Source organism: Coregonus lavaretus (assembly GCF_964263955.1).
Source record: "Coregonus lavaretus genome assembly, chromosome: 40".
Taxonomy (NCBI): Eukaryota; Metazoa; Chordata; class Actinopteri; order Salmoniformes; family Salmonidae; genus Coregonus; species Coregonus lavaretus.
Genome location: NC_140027.1, coordinates 9,589,626 through 9,611,137, shown reverse-complemented (window position 1 = coordinate 9,611,137; position 21,512 = coordinate 9,589,626). Strand labels below are relative to the sequence as shown.

The window sequence follows — 21,512 nt, the reverse complement described above, 5'->3', positions numbered from 1 at the left end:
ATGGGACCCTTCCATTCAGATTGTGACTACTGTTACTTACCCCACACAGATGAGATCGACAGTCTACTCTGTGAGAGAAGAGAGGGAGAACATGATGCCAGCAGACGTCTGAAGACCGAGTTCTTGATTGAATTTGATGGGGTAAGGAGGTCTCCCCCTGTGTGCGTTTCAACGCATGCACACGTGTGTTCCAGTGTTCATTTTGTCAACTGTTTAAAATGTTGTTTTATGAGTTCATGAGCGTGTGTGCAATGTTTGTCCCTGGAGGGATTCTGTCTGTTTTGGCCACATCCTGCATCCGGCCATGTCTGTTTAGGAGATAGGAACACAAGAATTTCGCTGCACCTGCTATAACATCTGCTAAACTGTGTACGCGACCAATAAACTTTGATTGGATTTTTTTGTCTTGTCCATATCCTGCATGAAGATTTGGCCTCTTCCACATGAAATCTGTCCAAGAGATACAGCGCCTTCAGAAAGTATTCAGACCTCTTGACCTTTTCCACATTTTGTTACGTTACAACCTTATTCTAAAATTGATTAAATAAAACAAATTCCTCAGCAATCAACACACAATACCCCATAATGACAAAGGAAAAAACGTAATTTTTTTTATTTTAGCAAATGTATTAAAAATTAAAAACAGAAATACCTTATTTACATAAGTATTCAGACCCTTTGCTATGAGACTCGAAATTGAACTCCGGTGCATCCTGTTTCCATTGATCATCCTTGAGATGTTTCTATAACTTGACTGGAGACCACCTGTGTTAAATTCAATTGATTGGACATGATTTGGAAAGGCACACAACTGTCTATATAAGGTCCCTCAGTTGTTAGTGCATGTCAAAGCAAAAAACAAGCCATGAGGTCGAAGGAATTGTCCGTAGATGCTCCGAGACAGGATTGTGTGGAGGCACAGAACTTGGGAAGGGTACCAAAAAATGTCTGCATTATTGAAGGTCCCCAAGAACACAGTGGCCTCCATCATTCTTAAATGGAAGAAGTTTGGAACCACTAAGACTCTTCCTAGAGCTGGCCACCTGGCCAAACTGAGCAATCGGGGGAGAAGGGCCTTGGTCAGGGAGGTGACCAAGAACCCGATGGTCACTCTGACAGAGCTCCAGAGTTCCTCTGTGGAGATGGGAGAACCTTCCAGTAGGACAACCATCTCTGCAGCACTCCACCAATCAGGCCTTTATGGTAGAGTGGCCAGACGGAAGCCACTTCTCAGTAAAAGGCACATGACAGCCCGCTTGGAGTTTGCCAAAAGGCACCTAAAGACTCTCAGATTCTCTGGTCTGATGAAACCAAGATTGAACTCTTTGGCTTGAATGCAAAGCGTCACGTCTGGAGGAAAACTGGCACCATCCCTACGGGGAAGCATGGTGGTGGCAGCATCATGCTTTGGGGATGTTTTTCAGCGGCAGGGACTGGGAGACTAGTCAGGATCAAGGCAAAGATGAACGGAGCAAAGGACTGAGAGATCCTTGATGAAAACATCTCTGGAGAGACCTGAAAATAGCTGTGCAGCAACGCTCCCCATCCAACCTGACAGAGCTTGAGAGGATCTGCAGAGAAGAATGGGAGAAACTCCCCAAATACAGGTTTGCCAAGCTTGTAGCGTCATACCCAAGAAGACTCAATGCTGTAATCGCTGCCAAAGGTGCTTCAACAAAGTACTGAGTAAAGGGTCTGAATACTTATGTAAATGTGATATTTATTTATGTAATACATTTGCTAACATTTCGAAACCTGTTTTTGCTTTGTCGTTATGGGCTATTGTGTGTAGCTTGATGAGGGGGAAAAAGCAATTTAATCAATTTTAGAACAAGGCTGTAACATAACAAAGTGGAAAACGTCAAGGGGTCTAAATACTTTCCGAAGGCATTGTACAGTGGGGAAAAAAAGTATTTAGTCAGCCACCAATTGTGCAAGTTCTCCCACTTAAAAAGATGAGAGAGGCCTGTAATTTCATCATAGGTACATGTCAACTATGACAGACAAAATGAGATTTTTTTCTCTCCAGAAAATCACATTGTAGGATTTTTTATATATTTATTTGCAAATGATGGTGGAAAATAAGTATTTGGTCAATAACAAAAGTTTCTCAATACTTTGTTATATACCCTTTGTTGACAATGACACAGGTCAAACGTTTTCTGTAAGTCTTCACAAGGTTTTCACACACTGTTGCTGGTATTTTGGCCCATTCCTCCATGCAGATCTCCTCTAGAGCAGTGATGTTTTGGGGCTGTCGCTGGGCAACACGGACTTTCAACTCCCTCCAAAGATTTTCTATGGGGTTGAGATCTGGAGACTGGCTAGGCCACTCCAGGACCTTGAAATGCTTCTTACGAAGACACTCCTTCGTTGCCCGGGCGGTGTGTTTGGGATCATTGTCATGCTGAAAGAGCCAGCCACGTTTCATCTTCAATGCCCTTGCTGATGGAAGGAGGTTTTCACTCAAAATCTCACAATACATGGCCCCATTCATTCTTTCCTTTACACGGATCAGTCGTCCTGATCCCTTTGCAGAAAAACAGCCCCAAAGCATGAGGTTTCCACCCCCATGCTTCACAGTAGGTATGGTGTTCTTTGGATGCAACTCAGCATTCTTTGTCCTCCAAACCCAACGAGTTGAGTTTTTACCAAAAAGTTATATTTTGGTTTCATCTGACCATATGACATTCTCCCAATCCTCTTCTGGATCATCCAAATGCACTCTAGCAAACTTCAGACGGGCCTGGACATGTACTGGCTTAAGCAGGGGGACACGTCTGGCACTGCAGGATTTGAGTCCCTGGCGGCGTAGTGTGTTACTGATGGTAGGCTTTGTAACTTTGGTCCCAGCTCTCTGCAGGTCATTCACTAGGTCCCCCCGTGTGGTTCTGGGATTTTTGCTCACCGTTCTTGTGATCATTTTGACCCCACGGGGTGAGATCTTGCGTGGAGCCCCAGATCGAGGGAGATTATGTCTTCCATTTCCTAATAATTGCTCCCACAGTTGATTTCTTCAAACCAAGCTGCTTACCTATTGCAGATTCAGTCTGGTGCAGGTCTACAATTTTGTTTCTGGTGTCCTTTGACAGCTCTTTGGCCTTGGCCATAGTGGAGTTTGGAGTGTGACTGTTTGAGGTTGTGGACAGGTGTCTTTTATACTGATAACAAGTTCAAACAGGTGCCATTAATACAGGTAACGAGTGGAGGACAGAGGAGCCTCTTAAAGAAGAAGTTACAGGTCTGTGAGAGCCAGAAATCTTGCTTGTTTGTAGGTGACCAAATACTTATTTTCCACCATAATTTGCAAATAAATTCATTAAAAATCCTACAATGTGATTTTCTGGATTTTTTTTCCACAATTTGTCTGTCATAGTTGACGTGTACCTATGATGAAAATTACAGGCCTCTCTCATCTTTTTAAGTGGGAGAACTTGCACAATTGGTGGCTGACTAAATACTTTTTCCCCCCACTGTATATTGTCTGTGTTGCTGCCAATAATATTTATTTTGGTGTGTGTTTAGGTGCAATCTGGTGGGGATGAGCGGGTGTTGGTGATGGGTGCCACCAACAGGCCTCAGGAGCTGGACGAGGCTGTACTTAGGTACTGTAGGCCAGTGTGGTTGGGGCAGGGGATGCCCAATTTGTACCTCCCTACCTGTTTCATATGTTTTTGTGTGCCTACTGAACACAACCCAGGTTTACTTTTCAGTGAGGTCTCTCTGCCAAAAGGTAGCACTGTTAAAGGGCAACTCCGCCACATTTAACATTTGGTTTGTTATTATGAAGTATTTAGTGATGTCATACACACAGTTTTAGTGTAATTTGATGATTTCATGGCTATTGACTGTTTAGTGATGTGCAAAACTGGAAATTGCTTCTCAAGTAGGATCCCTGAGATAACTAATAAAATAAATGATGGACAGTCATTTTTAGCTATCTATATAACATGTCTATAGTTTCCTGATCATATTGGAATTTCCTGCTATATGTTGCTGTGGTTGTCTTCGTCTAATACAGCGATGGGCATCTGGCGGCCCGTGTTGACTCCAATGCTTCCCACAGTTGTGTCAAGCTGGCTTGATGTTCTTTGGGTGGTGAACCATTCTTAATACACACGGGAAACAGTTGAGCGTGAAAAACCCAGCAGCGTTGCAGTTCTTGACACAGTCAAACCGGTGCGCCTGGCACTCACTACCATACCCCATTCAAAGGCACTTAAATATTTTGTCTTGCCCATTCACCCTCTGAATGGCACACACATTTTTTTGTCCTCGAGGCTTAAAAATCCTTCTTTAACCTGTCTCCTCCCCTTCATCTACACTGATTTGAAGTGGATTTAGCAAGTGACATCAATAAGGAATAAAAGCTTTCACCTGGATTCACTATGTCATGGAAAGAGCAGGTGTTTCTAATGTTTTGTACACTCAGTGTATCCTAGCAGCATAATAACTGGTTATAAAGTGGTGGAATTGTCCTTCAAGTCTTCAAGTCCTACCCAATGGCAACATGTTCTCAAACTGTTTTTATTCACAGACGTTTTGCAAAACGGGTGTACGTGGCTTTACCAACAGAAGAGGTATGTTAAGAAACCTATTAATTCCATTTACAATTGTAGCCTTACAGTAAACAAATCGCATTCCCCAATGCAATTTCCCTGCAAAAATGTATATAATTGTGTGTCGTGTATAGACACGGCTAAAACTGGTCAAGAACCTTTTGGGGAAGCACGGGAATCCTCTCGCACAGAAAGAACTGTCCCAGCTCGCCAGGTAAATTGAATTGGAAACCTACCTAATATGGTATGTACTTTTAGATATCCTTTACCATGGTTTGAATTAACTTTGTACAATAGGTAGTTGATAGAGCTATAGATCATGATATCCATCTATCTTTATAATTTATAGAATGTTTTGTTCTCTGTAATCCTTTCAAAATGATGGATGGGCGGCACATAGCTTAGTGGTTCAGAGCGTTGTGCCAGTAACCGAAAGGTCGCTGGTTCTAATCCCTGAGCCAACTAGGTGAAAAATCTGTCGGTGTGCCCTTGAGCAAGGCACTTAACCCTAATTGCTCCTGTAAGTCGCTCTGGATAAGAGCGTCTGCTAAATAACAAAAAATAAAAATAAATAAATATTGATATCTAGAGATGAAGAGACATAATGCTATATTTGAAATGTTTGCTATCTCTTTATGCTTTCAGAATGACATACAGATAAAGAGTCAGTGATAGGTATAGAGATATACAGTCACGTCTAAAATGATTGGCAACCTTGATAAAGATGAGCAAAACTATATTATTGTATACTAATACAATTACTCAGAGAAAGAGATTTTGTTTAACAAGTAATCTAAAAAAGAGACACTACCGGTCAGAAGTTTTAGAACACCTACTCATTCCAGGGTTTTTCTTTATTTTTACTATTTTCTACATTGTAGAATAATAGTGAAGATGTCAAAACTATGAAATAACGCATATGGAATCATGTACTAACCAAAAACGTGTTAAATAAATCGAAATATGTTTTATATTTGAGATTCTTCAAACAGCCATCCTTTGCCTTGATGACAGCTTTGCATACTCTTGGCATTCTTTCAACCAGCTTCACCTGGAATGCTTTTCCAACAGTCTTGAAGGAGTTCCCACATATGCTGAGCACTTGTTTGCTGCTTTTCCTTCACTCTGCCGTCCGACTCATCCCAAACCATCTCTATTTGGTTGAGGTCGGGGGATTGCGGATGCCAGGTGATCTGATGCACAGCCTGGAGGTGTGTTGGGTCAGATTCACACAGTCTCCTCTGAACAGTTGATGTTGAGATGTGTCTGTTACTTTAACTCTATGAGGCATTTATTTGGGCTGCAATTTCTGAGGCTGGGAACTATAATGAACTTATCCTCTCCAGCAGAGGTAACTCTGGGGCTTCCATTCCTGTGGCGGTCCTCATGAGAGCCAGTTTCATCATAGCGCTTCATGGTTTTTGCGACTACACTTGAAGAAACGTTCCTTATTGACTGACCTTCATGTCTTAAAGTAATGATGGACTGTCGTTTCTCTTTGCTTTTTTGAGCTGTTCTTGCCATAATATGGATTTGGTCTTTTACCAAATAGGGCTATCTTCTGTATACACCCCCTACCTTGTCACAACATAACTGATTGGCTCAAACTCATTAAGAAGGAAATAAATTCCACAAATTAACTTTTAAGAAGGCACACCTGTTAATTGAAATGCATTCCAGGTGACTACCTCATGAAGCTGGTTGAGAGAATGCCAAGAGTGTGCAAAGCTGTTATCAAGGCAAAGGGTGGCTATTTGAAGAATCTCAAATATAAAATATATTTTGATTTGTTGAACACTTTTTTTTGGTTACTACATGATTCCATATGTTTTATTTCATAGTTTTGATGTCTTCACTATTATTCTACAATGTAGAAAATAGTAAAAAATAAAGAAAAACCCTTGAATGAGTAGGTGTTCTAAAACTTTTTACCGGTAGTGTAGGTGTCAATTATTGGCACCCCTGTTTTCAATACTCCGGCACCCTCCCCTTGCGAGGATAATGGTACTGAGCCCTTTTCTCAAATGTTTTATGAGATTGGAGAACACATACAGAATCTTTCCAGATCCTTGATATCCTTTGGTCTGCGCTTATGGACTGCCCTCTTCAATTCAAACCACAGGTTTCCAATGGGGTTCAAGTCCGGAGACTGAGATGGCCATTGCAAAATTGATTTTTCTGGTCAGTTAACCATTTCATTGTGGATTCTGATGTGTGCTTGGGGTTATTGTCTTGCTGGAATATCCACTTACGGCCAAGTTTCAGCCTCCTGGCATAGGCAACCAGATTTTTGCCTAAAATGTCCTGGTACTTGCTACAGTTCATGATGCCGTTGACCTTAACAACGACTCCAGGACCAGTGGAAGCAAAACAGCCCCATAACATCCAAGATCCACCACCATATTTGACAGTAGGTATTATTGATGGGGGGAAAAAATCAATAGTTACATATCGGGATATTATTTTTGATGATATATCGTATTGTACCGGTTTGACAATATCGCAATATGTTTGTGCTAGTTGGCTGTAACTGCACCAAAACTCCAGTATTTTTCCTTCATAGCTTGTTCTCCATCTTCTTTTTAAATAGGGAGCCAATTTGTTTTCAGCACTTTTATTTCCATGACTGATCAAAACTTGTTTTCTCATGGCTATCTCTTGTCACTCTGCAGCAGACATGTGGTGAGCAATATGTTTGGACCATGGAATCTCAATAAAATCACAGTATTGAATCGCAATACATGTAGAATTATGACAATCGCAATACATATCGTCGACACCTAATTATCGTGATAATATCATATTGTGAGGTGCCTGGCAATTCCCAGCCCTAGTAGGTATGAGGTTTTTTTCTTCATATGCATCCTTCTTTCAACGCCAAGCTCTATTTTTGTGTCATCTGACCAGAGCACCTATTCCAATCCAAGTGCCAATGCCGTTTAGCAAACTCCAGGAATTTACATGAGTTGGTTGCTCTCAATAAAGGCTATTTCTGGCAACCCTCCCAAAGAGCCTATTGGCATGGAAGTGGCGTCTAATTGTAGATTTGGAGACCCCAAGATGTGAACAAGTTCTGTAATTTTCCAACTTTGGCCCGTAAATATTCTTTGCCTCGCAAACTATCTTCTTTACTGTGTGTGGGGACAAGATACACTTGTGTCCAATACCAGGCAAGTTTACCACTGTTCCAGTGGTTTGAAACTTCTTAATCGTTGCCCTAGTAGTTGTGTTCTTTTTTTAGCAATTTCTTTGTACCCATTGCCTGATTTTATGATGTTCAACAACCATCTGTGGCTTTTTGTTTGCGAATTCTCCCATGGTGATGGATAACTGTCACAAGTGTAGAGAGGAGTAGGCAGGAGGCAGTCGCAGGTTTAGAACTACTGAATTTATTAAAGCACCATAGCTTAAAGCGGGACGAAACCCACAGTGCAAAATATAAAGTACTCAGGAAATAGTAGGAGAGATTCCTCTCATGAAAACAAGCAACATATACAATGACCAACCAAGACAAAAGACAGAGGGGGTATATATACACAGTGATAGCGTGGGGATTGGAACCAGGTGTGTGCAATGATGACGAGACAAGTCCGGGGTTGATGAGTGAAGGGTGTTTGCCAGCAGCAGGTTTGGCCGAAGCTAGAAGGCCGGCGACGCCGAACGCCTGAGCTGGACAGGAGGGGGAGCCAAAGCGAAGGCTGGTGTGACAATAACAAAGGGATTTTACATGCGTGTTACCTCATTGTTATACATTTTACATTTACATTTTAGTCATTTAGCAGACGCTCTTATCCAGAGCGACTTACAGTTAGTGAGTGCATACATTATTATTTAATTTTTTTCATACGTTGCAAACGCCATCCTCTACCAACTGAGCTACATCCGGCCATTCCCTCCCCTACCCTGGACGACGCTGGGCCAATTGTGCGCCGCCCCATGGGTCTCCCGGTCGCGGCCGGCTACGACAGCCTGGATATACCCCAGTGAAACAGGAAGCCAGGGAAGGTCACAATACAGTTCCTAAAATGAGATTAACTTAAAAAAGTAGAATGTAAATGCAGATAGAATATTTAGGGTTGCCAATCATTTTGACACCGGTCTTAAAAATGATATATTACTTGTATTACTTGTTAAACAAAATCTATTTATCTGAGCAATTATATTAGTATAAAATAATATAAATAAATAACAATTGGAGCATACAATATAGCTCAGTATTTGTATTATTTATTTTAGTCGTTTTTGCTCATCTTTATCAAGGGTGACAATAATTTTGGACCTGACTGTATAGAGATCTAAGAGATGTAGATAAATATATTGTGGTATAATGGAAATGCTTGGTATATGTGTAATCCTTGCAGAATGACAGAAGGCTACTCTGGCAGTGACCTGACCTCACTGGCCAAAGATGCGTCCCTCGGTCCCATCAGAGGTAAGCGGCACAATTCATTCAAACCTTTTTGATCGGAACAGCAATTGGTCTCTTTACAAATGTGTCTATTTGTTTCCTAATCCAATCTCTTTCAATTCTCAGAGTTGCGTCCAGAACAAGTCAGGAATATGGCCGCAAACGAGGTACGTTTACACTATTCACTGTATACATCAAAGGCTGAATAATAAACCAAACACTTTGACCAGTCGACCACTTATATCCCAACTGCCACTTGTCAATATTCAAAAATTCCAAACCCATTTGCGAGCATTGTCTCCTTCTGCGACCTGTTTTAGTACACTTATAAAAACAAAACGGCATCTCTCTACTTCAGCACAAAAAAGCACCAAAGCAACTCGCCAAAACTTAGCCTGCCTGCTCATAGTGCCTGCTAACTAGTTCTAACAGCTAGCTTCACTGACAAACACAGGGATGGGACTTAACAAGCTAGTGATTTTGGCCGCTGATAAACAGCGTGTAACTTGTCCTTTATTTACAGCTTGCTGATGAAGTTGTGTTCTCATAAATCAGTCTGTAGAACCACATGTTTCTCTAAACAGTGTCGGGTCAGCTGTTTTTCATGCACTTTTTAAAACTTCCAAAATAATACTCCTTCAAGCACAAAATGCCTTATGTAAAATTGCACGACTAAGACCTCAGCAAATAATTACAAATAAATGATTATCTTAGATTCATTATGACTATTTTGAGGGCAAAGTAGTAGTGGCCATGTTGTTGCTAGGTAATGGGTTAAAATTCATGGGTAGAAGTTGCTGCCGAGGGCGATGTGTCGGCACAGGATGCCCACTCGTTTAAGAGGCTGCTGAAGGGTGCAGTGGAGCCCTCGTAGACTCGACAACTAGCCATTGAGATTGACTCGTGAACGTGCATATTGAGTGATAGTGTTCGGTTTGAGATACAATGGCTAGTTGTTGAGTTGTTGACTGCACCCTTCGGCAGCCTGTCTACAGAGTGGGCATCCTGTGCCAACTTGGCGCCCTTGGCAGCAACTTCTACCTATGAATCTTGGTGTTGTTATTTATTTATTTATAAGAGCATATTTTGGGTTCGGCGATATTTGGGAATACCTATTCCATGATATGCTACTCCAAATATCTGATATTATCGCACCTATAATTCCATACTGTGCTATTTTTCTGTTTATTTATTATAGTCACATTCTCATAAAAAAATGGCATACAAGTTTTATTAACTTTTATTCAAAAGTGATGCAAAAAAAAGTGAACCCCTTGTAAAAACACGAAACAACCTTAATACAACATCTAGAGACCTCACCTTAACCTTTTGGTATAATACTTTTTGAATTAGTCGCAGGGACCAGGGTTTGAGTTAATAATTGCTGGGGTTGAGTGTGCTGACTCTTTGACACAGACACGACCAGAGCAGACTGAGCGTTTGATAGATTTCCTTCAAGTCGTTAGATGCTGGGGTGGGAATTGACTCTTCACTAATCCCGGCCCAGAATTTTGTACAACCAATCGCAGCGCTCCATTGGATAGCAACCGTCACTAACCAGACTCCAGTCCGACCATTTCACGTTTGAAATCCAAGGATACCAATGACGGCAGTGGCAAAAACAGAGTATTCATGAAAAAATGAATGGTTTAAATGGCTAAATAATTGATCAGTGCACCAGGGGTGATTCCTGAAATGCAGAGCCTGTTGGACTAGTTTTCGAATCCAAAATTATACTTTTGTTCCATTGTTTGCTAGCTGGTTAGCTAGCTGCACTTGCCACCATTGAAAACACTGCTAACGCTAATTAGCTAGCCAGTTAATTATAACTTGTTTTCTCTGTATGTTCACTAGCTAAGTTAGCTATATTATGAATATGCTTTGAAGTGCTTTGAAAGGCTGGTCATGGCTCACATCAACACCATTATCCCAGAATCCAATTTGCATACCGCCCCAACATATCCACAGATGATGCAATCTCTATTGCACTCCACACTGCCCTTTCCCACCTGGACAAAAGGAACACCTACATGAGAATGCTATTCATTGACTACAGCTCAGCGTTCAACACCATAGTGCCCTTAAAGCTCATCACTAAGCTAAGGACCCAGGGACTAAACACCTCCCTCTGCAACTGGATCCTGGACTTCCTGACAGGCCGCCCCAGGTGGTAAGGGTAGGTAACAACACATCTGCCACGCTGATCCTCAACAATGGGGCCCCTCAGGGGTGCGTGCTCAGTCCCCTCCTGTACTCCCTGTTCACCCATGACTGCATGGCCAAGCACGACTCCAACACCATCATTAAGTTTGCCGACAACACAACAGTGGTAGACCTGATCACCGACAATGATGAGACAGCCTATAGGGAGAGACAGGTCAGAGACTTGGCTGTGTGGTGCCAGGTTAACAACCTCTCCCTCAACGTGATCAAGACAAAGAAGATGATTGTGGACTACAGGAGGACTGAGCACGCCCCCATTCTCATCGACGGGCTGTAGTGGATTAGGTTGAGGGCTTCAAGTTCCTTGGTGTCCACATCACCAACAAATTATCATGGTCCAAACACACCATGTCAGTCTTGAAGAGGGCACGACAGAGCCTATTCCCCCTCAGGAGACTGAAAAGATTTGGCATGGGTCCTCAGATCCTCAAAAGGTTCTACAGCTGCACCATTGAGAGCATCCTGACTGGTTGCATCATCGCCTGGTGAAACACTTTGCTATACTCACTCATTGCAGCTGCAGTGCTGGTTGTAGCATGAGTGGAAGTAGGGAGAACGTGGATTTTATGGCTTAAAGTGTTGAACAAAGTGCTGAATAACAACTTAAACATTAACTCATAAAAACAGCAGCTCTTTGCAGTATTCATTGAGTCAATCTCTAGTCATAGTTTTAACATTTTTGAAATATCACTTTATCAACTTTGCTGAGGCTTCTTTTTTACAGCCTATGGCTCGAGGAAACTGCCAGACACGATCTATCTGATTGGCCAGTGGTAGGCCTATAGGTGCACTTGATTTGCTCTCTGGGCCTGCCGGGTATGCGGAGGTCTACCTTGAGACACATGAAATGGTTCAAAATGGGAACACTTTGCCTTCCCGGTGCTAGGGCTGCTGAATCAAGTCCACCAACCGCCAACAGCGCTAAACTGAAAAAAATATAAAAAGGCCTTTATCGTTGTTGTTTTACATATTCATTTTTTTACAGTGGTTAGTGACAACTGCTCTATATAAACTATATTTGACTTCCTCGAGTATTTGAAAAGTTTGTATTTTAAAATAAACTACAAAATATAACTATTTTCTGCCCAGGTCTGCATGGGTTATTAGTAGCATGAACAGTGTTGCCAACACATTTTTTTGTGAGAATTGCTGTTGGCTGCTTGATTTGTTGCTAGATTACGTTTTGCTGTTGCCGCGTCGACGTCAAAGCACAAATTTGCTTTGCTGCGGCACAGTTACGGTACCGAGCTTAGCATTTACGCCCCCTCGCCCGCCGCACACCCCCTCCCTGCCTGTGTGTGCGTTGTTGCTGTGAGTGGAAAAAGTCACTAGATGCTGGCAAAACCATTGGTGGCAAAACCATAGTGATCCCTATTAAAGATGCACTATGCAGAATCTACCGCTTCTTAGACTTGCTTTCAATGAGAATGACAGATCTATAACACACATTTCTATGTGAATTTGGTCAGGTCGTCCAAAAAGTTACATATTGCAGCTTTAAATTACTATTCTAATTCCTAATTCTATGTGCAAAACTCTCCAAGGCAGCTTGAAAGTAGCTGAATTTGTCGCTAGGCTTTTTTACCAATAAAAGTAATTGGAGAGGTCTCAAGACTTGCTAAATATAGCGGTTTTATGTCTATGGTTGCAGTCCTCATAGATTGAATTGCATTGAATCGATCCAAAGATTTAAGGCGGGGTATTGCTACTCTAAATTATAATACCTTTTTTTTTATGCTTGCGTTTTTTAGTTTGTTTTTATAATGCAGAATTGTATTTTGCACGTTGTCCTGACTTAAAGTAATGAGTAGGAGAGGAATATGCTTGTTTTTCACATGTTTTAGTTTTTGGTCTTTTGGTAGTCTTGCTTGGCAGATTGTAAAAAACACAGCGGCTGTGTTTTGTGTGTTTCTTTAATAAGCAGAATGCCACTTCATCAGGGACATTGGCCTGGGTTTTGGAGGTTTTTCCTGGGCTGGTAGAGATGTTCTCATTCCACCTAAATTACAATACATTTAGCCACAAACTCTACTGTTCCTATAGCCAAATTTCACGTTAATTTTATTTGCCAACGCCTTAATTTTAATCAAAAACACACTTATCTAGGGCCCTATAAAATCTGCGATGCGGAGAACGGGGGCGGTATCACGGAATCCAAACATTTTAAAATGGAATTCAACAATATTCAAAAATGTATTGAACTTGTATTAATTCATAAAACATTAACAAAATGCATCAGGAATGCCCCTGTCTGTGTGTGCGCGTTTGTCTAATTTGTGTAGCCGTTAGCGATGATGCTAATGATGATGCTAATGATAATGCTTTCCCAAAAACCTTCTCAATTAAATGTTAACTACAAAGTAGCCTATGCCTACCTGGCAGAATGACATCATGATTATTTGCATCAATGCAGTGGCGATTTCTTAGCAAACATGTGCACTACAGAAACACTGCTAACCAACAAGTATCTTTCTGGTGCTCACTTGAATTAAAGGGTATCTACCAGGGTTGGGGTCAATTCCAATTTAATTTGAAATAAAAATTATTGAATTCACTCATGAATTTGAGAATTGACATTGAATTAAATGCAAATGTAAAAAAATCTTAATGTGATGGAATTGGAATTAGACTGTTTAGACTTTTTGAATTGGAATTGTAAAAACATATCAAATTAAAGTTGCGTACACAGATTTTCAGATGTTATCGCAGGTGCAGCGAAATGCTTGTGTTTCTAGCTCCAACAGTAACTGTATTGTAGTAATACCTAGCAATACAAAACAATACACACATAATCCCAAAAGTTAAAATAAAGAAATGAAGAAATGTCAGAACAAATCCAATTAACAATGCAAAAAGCACTGTAACAGTAATCCAAATGGAATCTATACATATCTACACCAGATACATTTACAAAAGATATACTAGGAATGATATTTACACTATTAGTTATATTAGAGCAGGCGTTTCCAAACCTTTTTGGCCCACGACCCCATTTTGATATCTGAAAACTCTTGTGACCCCAACCATGTGAAAAAAATTATGTAAATAACAGCCAATGTTTACTTTTTTTATTTGGGCTATGGCAGTCAATTGAAAAAACATTAACAGTATTTCTGATTTGTCTTCTCAACTCACCATCACATACTTTTATTGTCGGGCTATGACAGTCAATTGCAAATTAGAGTGACATAATGTATCTTATCTCACCACCACTAATGAGATGGGTGTGCTTGATGCATGTTGCGTTGGCGCTTCTCAAAGTCAGCGAGCATGGTCGACAGTGCGCACCTCATCTCTGCTGTCACATCCAACCTGGATCGATATTTGGTTTTAATGCAGACGAGAGCACTGAATCCAGCCACAGATATGAGCTGGCGAAGGGTACCATGACAACTGGGAACTCAGGAAAAATACGAGGTCAAATCATGATGTCAGTGATCTTCAGGTCAGGAAGTCGGAGCTCTAGAAGTTCCCGAGTTGGAATTCCGAGTTGGATGACCGTTCAAATAGATTTTTCCCTGTCGGAGCTCGTTTTTTTCAGTGTTCCCAGTTGTCTTGAACACACTGAAGTCAGAAGTCGGAGATTTCCAAGTTCTTTTGAACACTGCATTAATGCTCAGAGTGAGACCAAAACTCCTCCGTAGTGGCCCGTGAATGCGTTCGGTCACATGACCGCTCAATCAGCTGTTCGATTTCACTTACCAGCATGTCAACTGAGCCAGGATCACAGTCAAACAGATTGGGAAGTAGGTCCCATAGTGCTCTTCCAAGCGTTGGAGGTGAGCAGTCATCACTCGTGTGGGACAGTTACTGATGCTGTTTTCTGTTAGAAACATGTACAGCCGAAGGAAGGGGGCGTGGTTCACTTTTGAAAGACTCTCCAATGAGAATTCTTTCCTCTGAATTCACTGATTTGGTCACTCATCTGTATACTGTTTTTGTATTTCCCCTGCATGCTTGCGTTCAGTTTCCCAAATATGTCTGTTACATAGGCAAGGAGACATATTTTATTTTCATTACACAGAAAGTCAACCAAGTCAGTTTTATTTTACATCCAATGTGAATGACAACAGTTCCTCTCTCAAGGCGAAAACTCTTTCCAACACTCCCCCTCGATAACCACAAAGCCTCAGTGTGAAATAGAACATTGCCATGCTCTGATCCCATATCTGTGGTTTGATGTAGTTTACAATTGAAGTTACCTGCTGCAGTATATCTCTGAGTTCTGTGCTCAGCTCTTTTGCCGCCAGTTGCTCTCAGTGTATCATACAATGCGTCCATACGGCAGAGGGAGACACATTCATAACTAGAGTGCAGAGGCCTGCCCGCCGTCCCGCCATAGATTGAGCCCCATCTGTGCAAAAGCCCATCATTCGATCCCATATGGAATCAGCTTTATGTCAATATAGACACGCAGCACACTGAACATCCCCTGTGATGTTTCATGCTCGGGAATCGTGAGACAGAACAATATGTCCTCATGAATAGCATCCCCCGACATGTATAGCGAACAAAAGTCAATGGATGGGCATCTCGGGCCTCACAGCTAACGTCCATTTGGAGAGCATAAGCTGGGGAGTTTGAGTCATTCATTCAGTTTCCTCTTGATTGCTAGCAATATAATACATGATTTGTTTAAAAGTGCTATCTGACAAAGGTATTGATGTGGGTTTCTGTGCCTCTGCCTCCCCACATTGTTTTCACCATATCAATTGCGGCCGGTAATATCAAAGTCTCTGCAATAGTGTGTGATTTCATAGTATAGCGGGCCTAGCCATTTACTGTGGAAATGGGGTTGCGACCCCTAGTTTGGGTACCGCTGTATTAGAGTGGGCTATGTCAAGAATCCAGTATATAAATAAATATGCAGTGTGTATAAACAGTGTAACTAAAATGCAATGTACAGTTGTAGAAATATTAGAATGAGCTATGTCGAGAATACACTATATATTTACACAGTACAAAACCCCATGGCAAAATTGATAGAATTTTTGGAAATTAGCTTCTGAACCTGAGTCCGGAATATAATCAATATATATGTATATGAATGGTGTGTATGGACAGTATGGGAATAGAAAAGGTGTGTATAGCAGTAGTTACACTATATAGGATGAACTATGACTACAAATAAAGTGGGTAAAACACTATCAAATCAAATCAAATCAAGCTTTATTTATTCAGCACATTTCAGACATGGAATGCAACGCAATGATCTTCACAGGAAAAATAACAAATGTAATATTTGGCTAAGACATATTTGTTCAGCCTCCTGAGGTTGAAGAGGCGCTGTTGTGCCTTCTTCACCACACTGTCTGTGTGAATGGACCATTTCAGGTCATCAGTGATGTGCACGCAGAGGAACTTGAAGCTTTTGATCTTCTCCACTGCAGCCCCGTTGATGTGGATGGGCGTGCTCTCTCTGCTGTCTCCTGTAGTCCACGATCAGCTCCTTCGTTTTGTTGACGTTGAGGGAGGGGTTATTTTCCTGGCACCACTCTGCCAAGGCACTCACCTCCTCCCTGTAGGCTGTCTCGTCGTTGTTGGTAATCAAGTCCAGGCTCTGGCTGGGCCACTCAAGGACATTCAGAGACTTGTCCCGAAGCCACTCCTGTGTTATCTTGGCTGTGTGCTTAGGGTCGTTGTCCTGTTGGAAGGTGAACCTTCACCCCAGTCTGAGGTCCTGAGCGCTCTGGAGCAGGTTTTCATCAAGGATCTCTCTGTACTTTGCTCCGTTCATCTTTCCCTCGACCCTGACTAGTCTCCCAGTCCCTACTGCTGAAAAACATCCCCACAGCATGATGCTGCAACTACCATGCTTCACCATAGGGATGGTGCCAGGTTTCCTCCAGATGTGACGCTTGGCATTCAGGCCAAAGAGTTCAATCTTGGTTTCATCAGACCAGAGAATGTTGTTTCTCCAAGTGGGCTGTCATGTGCCTTTTACTAAGAAGAGGCTTCCGTCTGGCAACTCTACCATAAAGGCCTGATTGCTGGAGTGCTGCAGAGATGCTTGTCCTTCTGGAAGGTTCTCCCTTCTCCACAGAGGAACTCTAGAGCGCTGTCAGGGTGACCATCAGGTCCTTAGGCACCTAACTGATCAAGGCCCTTCTCCTACAATTGATCAGTTTGGCCGGTCGGCCAGCTCTAGGAAGAGTCTTGGTGGTTCCAAACTTCTTCAATTTAAGAATTATGTTCTTGGGGACCTTCAATGCTGCAGAAATGTTTTGGTACCATTCCCCAGATCTGTGCCTCGACACAATCCTGTCTCTGAGCTCTACGGACAATTCCTTCGACCTCATGGCTTGGTTTTTGCTCTGACATGCACTGTCAACTGTGGGACTTTTATATAGACAGGTGTGTGCCTTTCCAAATCATGTCCAATCAATTGAATTTACCACAGCTGGAATCCAATCAAGTTGTAGAAACATTTCAAGGATGATCAATGGAAACAGGATGCACCTGAGCTCAATTTCGAGTCTCATAGCAAAGGGTCTGAATACTTATGTAAATAAGGTTCATTTTTTATTTGTAATAAAAAAAAATTTTAAATGTTTTTGCTTTGTTATTATGGGGTATTGTGTGTAGATTGAGGGAATTTTTATAATCCATTTTAAAATAAGGCTGTAACGTAACAAAATGTGGATAAAGTCAAGGGGTCTGAATACTTTCCGAATGCAATGTAGGTGTTCCTCTTATACAGGTGGGATAGGGCAGTGTGCAGTGCAATGGCGATTGTGTCGTCCGTGGATCTGTTGGGGCAGTATGCAATCTGTAGTGTGTCTAGGGTAAGAGTATCTCATTATACTCGGATCCATTTTATCACACTTGATACTTGTAATTGGATCTACTACTGCACTATCACTCTCAAAGCGCATGGTTATGTTCCTTCACTCATTCACACACAATGTTCAATGGTAAACGACCCCGACAGATGAAAATGCACATGATTTACTTACTCAGTCCTATTCAATTATCAACGAAATAGGCTAATAAATATCCTAATGCATGGCTGGCTACTACTGCCTGCATTTATTCCAGACACAGATTTTGATGAAGGTAGGCTAATTCGCTTGCGCCATATAGCAAAACTTTTTCTCCCGACACTTATGCCACAACATTTGTACAATCAAAATAAACTATCTACATTTTGTAATTTTATTTTCGAATGATCTGTCGGTCGGTAAACATGCCAGGGCGAGAATAAATAATAATAGCGAAACTTTTTTTTTCTACAGAAAACGAGCGCTTCTCATTGGACAGGTTCAGGTGTTCCCTCACAGTTTGTCTGTTTTCTTCCGTTTGCTGTGAATGAATGAACCCTGCTGTTGCACTCTTCATCACCGTAGTGTTCTGTGCCCTTGTGCAGGTGAGGAATATCCAGTTCTCTGATTTCGTGGAGTCACTGAAGAAGATCAAGAGGAGTGTCGGACCACAGACGCTGGGCCTGTATGTGCGCTGGAACAAGGACTATGGGGACACCACGGGTATATGAGACGAGAGGGGACACACATACAGCAGCTTGAAAAGTGTTTTAAACAGAGATTTTTTTGATATTGTTTTACTTTAACTCTAAGGTCATAGGACTGTTCTAAGAAACAATGTATTGTGTGTTATGTTGTCTTCCAAACTATTATAGTCAGTGATTTTATAAATAAATATCAATATATTTCAATTTGAAATGATTAATAAAACAGTACCTTGAGACAAGGCACATGTATAGTGCATTCGGAAACTATTCAGACCCCTTTACTTTTTCCACATTGTTACGTTACAGCCTTATTTTTAAGTTATATAGTTTTTTCCCCTCATCAATCTAAACACAATAACTCATGATGACAAAGTAAAAACAGGTTTTTGAAATGTTTGCACATTTATATTTAAAAAAAAGAAATGTCACATTTACACAAGTATTCAGACTCTTTACTCAGTACTTTGTTGAAGCACCTTTTTCAGCAATTACAGCCTTGTGTCTTCTTGGGTATGACATTACAAGCTTGGCACACCTGTATTTGGGGAGTTTCTCACATTCTTCTCTGCAGATCCTCTCAAGCTCTGTCAGGTTGGATGAGGAGCGTCGCTGCACAGCTATTTTCAGCTCTCTCCAGAGATGTTCGATCGGGTTCAAGTCTGGGCTCTGGCTGGGCCACTCAAGGACATTCAGAGACATGCCCCCCCCCCCCAAAATAATCAAATCGAATTGTATTTGTCACATGCGCTGAATACAACAGGTGTAGACCTTACACTGAAATGCTTACTTACAAGCCCTTAACCAACAATGCCGTTTTAAGAAAGAATAGCAAAAAAATACCAAAAATACATTAAATATTTTTTTAAATAAGAAATAAAAGTAACAAATAATTAAAGAGCAGCAGTAAAATAACAATAGCGAGGCTATATACAGGGGGTACCGGTACCGAGTCAATGTGCGGGGACACCGGTTAGTCAAGGTAATATGTACATAGGTAGAGTTATTAAAGTGACTACCACTGTTGTGTCATTGGCAAAGGGAGACTCATGGGCGGCGCACAATTGGCCCAGCGTCGTCCAGGGTAGGGGAGGGAATGGCCGGCAGGGATGTAGCTCAGTTGATAGAGCATGGCGTTTGCAACGCCAGGATTGTGGGTTTGATTCCCACGGGGGGCCAGTATAAAAAAATATGTATTCACTAACTGTAAGTCGCTCTGGATAAGAGCGTCTGCTAAATGACTAAAATGTAATGTAAATGTTAATGATGGTGTTGGAGTCGTGCCTGGCTATGCAGTCATGAGTGAACAGGGAGTACAGGAGGGGACTGAGCACGCACCCCTGAGGGGCCCCCGTGTTGAGGATCAGCGTGGCGGATGTGTTATTACCCTTACCACCTGGGGGCGGCCCGTCAGGAAGTCCAGGATCCAGTTGCAGAGGGAGGTGTTTAGTCCCAGGGTCCTTAGCTTAGTGATAAGCTTTGAGGGCACCATGGTGTTGAACGCTGAGCTGTAGTCAATGAATAGCATTCTCACATAGGTGTTCCTTTTGTCAGTGTGGAGCGCAATAGAGATTGCATCATCTGTGGATCGGTTGGGGCGGTATGCAAATTGGAGTGGGTCTAGGGTTTCTGGGATAATGGTGTTGATGTGAGCCATGACCAGCCTTTCAAAACACTTCATGGCTACAGATGTGAGTGCTACGGGTCGGTAGTCATTTAGGCAGGTTACCTTTAGTGTTCTTGGGCACAGGGACTATGGTGGTCTGCTTGACACATGTTGGTATTACAGACTCAGACAGGGAGAGGTTGAAAATGTCAGTGAAGACACTTGCCAGTTGGTCAGCGCATGCTCGGAGTACACGTCCTGCTAATCCGTCTGAATGTTGACCTGTTTAAAGGTCTTACTCGCATCGGCAATGGATAGAGATGAAAACTCTCTTGGTAGATAGTGTGGTCTACAGTTTATCATGAGATACTCTACCTCAGGCTAGCAAAACCTCGAGACTTCCTTAGATATCGTGCACCAGCTGTTGTTTACAAATATACACAGACCGCCACCTCTTGTCTTACCAGAGGCTGCTGTTCTATCCTGCCGATACAGTGTATAACCCGCCAGCTGTATGTTATTCATGTCGTCGTTCAGCCACGACTCGGTGAAACAAGATAATACCGTTTTTAATGTCCCGTTGGTAGGATATACGTGCTTGTAGTTCGTCCACTTTATTATCAAGCGATTGTACATTGGCCAATTAGTATCGATGGCAAAAACAGATTAGCCACTCGTCGCAGGCTCCTTACCAGGCACCCCGATCTCCTTCTGCGATATCTCCTTTTCTTTCTACTGTGAATGACTGGGATGAGGGCCCTGTCAGGTGTCTGGAGCAAATCCCTCTAGTCCGACTCATTAAAGAAAAATTATTTGTCCAGTTCAAGGTGAGTAATCGCTGTTCTGATGTCCAGAAGCTCTTTTCGGTCATAAGAGACGGTAGCAGCAACATTATGTACAAAATAAGTTACAAACAATGAGAAAAAACTAACAAAATAGCACGTTTGGTCAAGAGTCCATAAAACGGCAGCCATCCCCTCCGGCGCCATTCTCACTCCTGCGTTGTCTTGGCTGTGTGCTTAGGGTCGTTGTCCTGGTGGAAGGTGAACCGTCACCCCAGTCTGAGGTCCTGAGCACTGGAGCAGGTTTTCATCAAGGATCTCTCTGTACTTTGCTCCGTTCATCTTTCCTTCGATCCTGACTAGTCTCCCAGTCCCTGCTGCTGAAAAACATCCCCACAGCATGATGCTGCAACCACCATGCTTCACCGTAGGGATGGTGCCAGGTTTCCTCCAGATGTGACGCTTGGCA

General features: G+C 42.1%; 1 pseudogene across 1 annotated transcript in view; it reads left to right on the top strand.

Moving 5' to 3' along the window:
- The window catches only part of LOC311113642 (spastin-like), a 32,672-nt pseudogene extending 13,184 nt beyond the window's left edge, over positions 1–19,488 (top strand). Inside the window, exons 11-17 of the transcript XR_014615944.1 lie at positions 50–141; positions 3,526–3,605; positions 4,538–4,580; positions 4,694–4,773; positions 8,921–8,991; positions 9,094–9,134; positions 18,557–19,488. The product of XR_014615944.1 is annotated as a spastin-like (transcript). The remainder of the gene's footprint in view (positions 1–49; positions 142–3,525; positions 3,606–4,537; positions 4,581–4,693; positions 4,774–8,920; positions 8,992–9,093; positions 9,135–18,556) is intronic.
- The last annotated feature ends 2,024 nt before the right edge of the window (positions 19,489–21,512 follow it).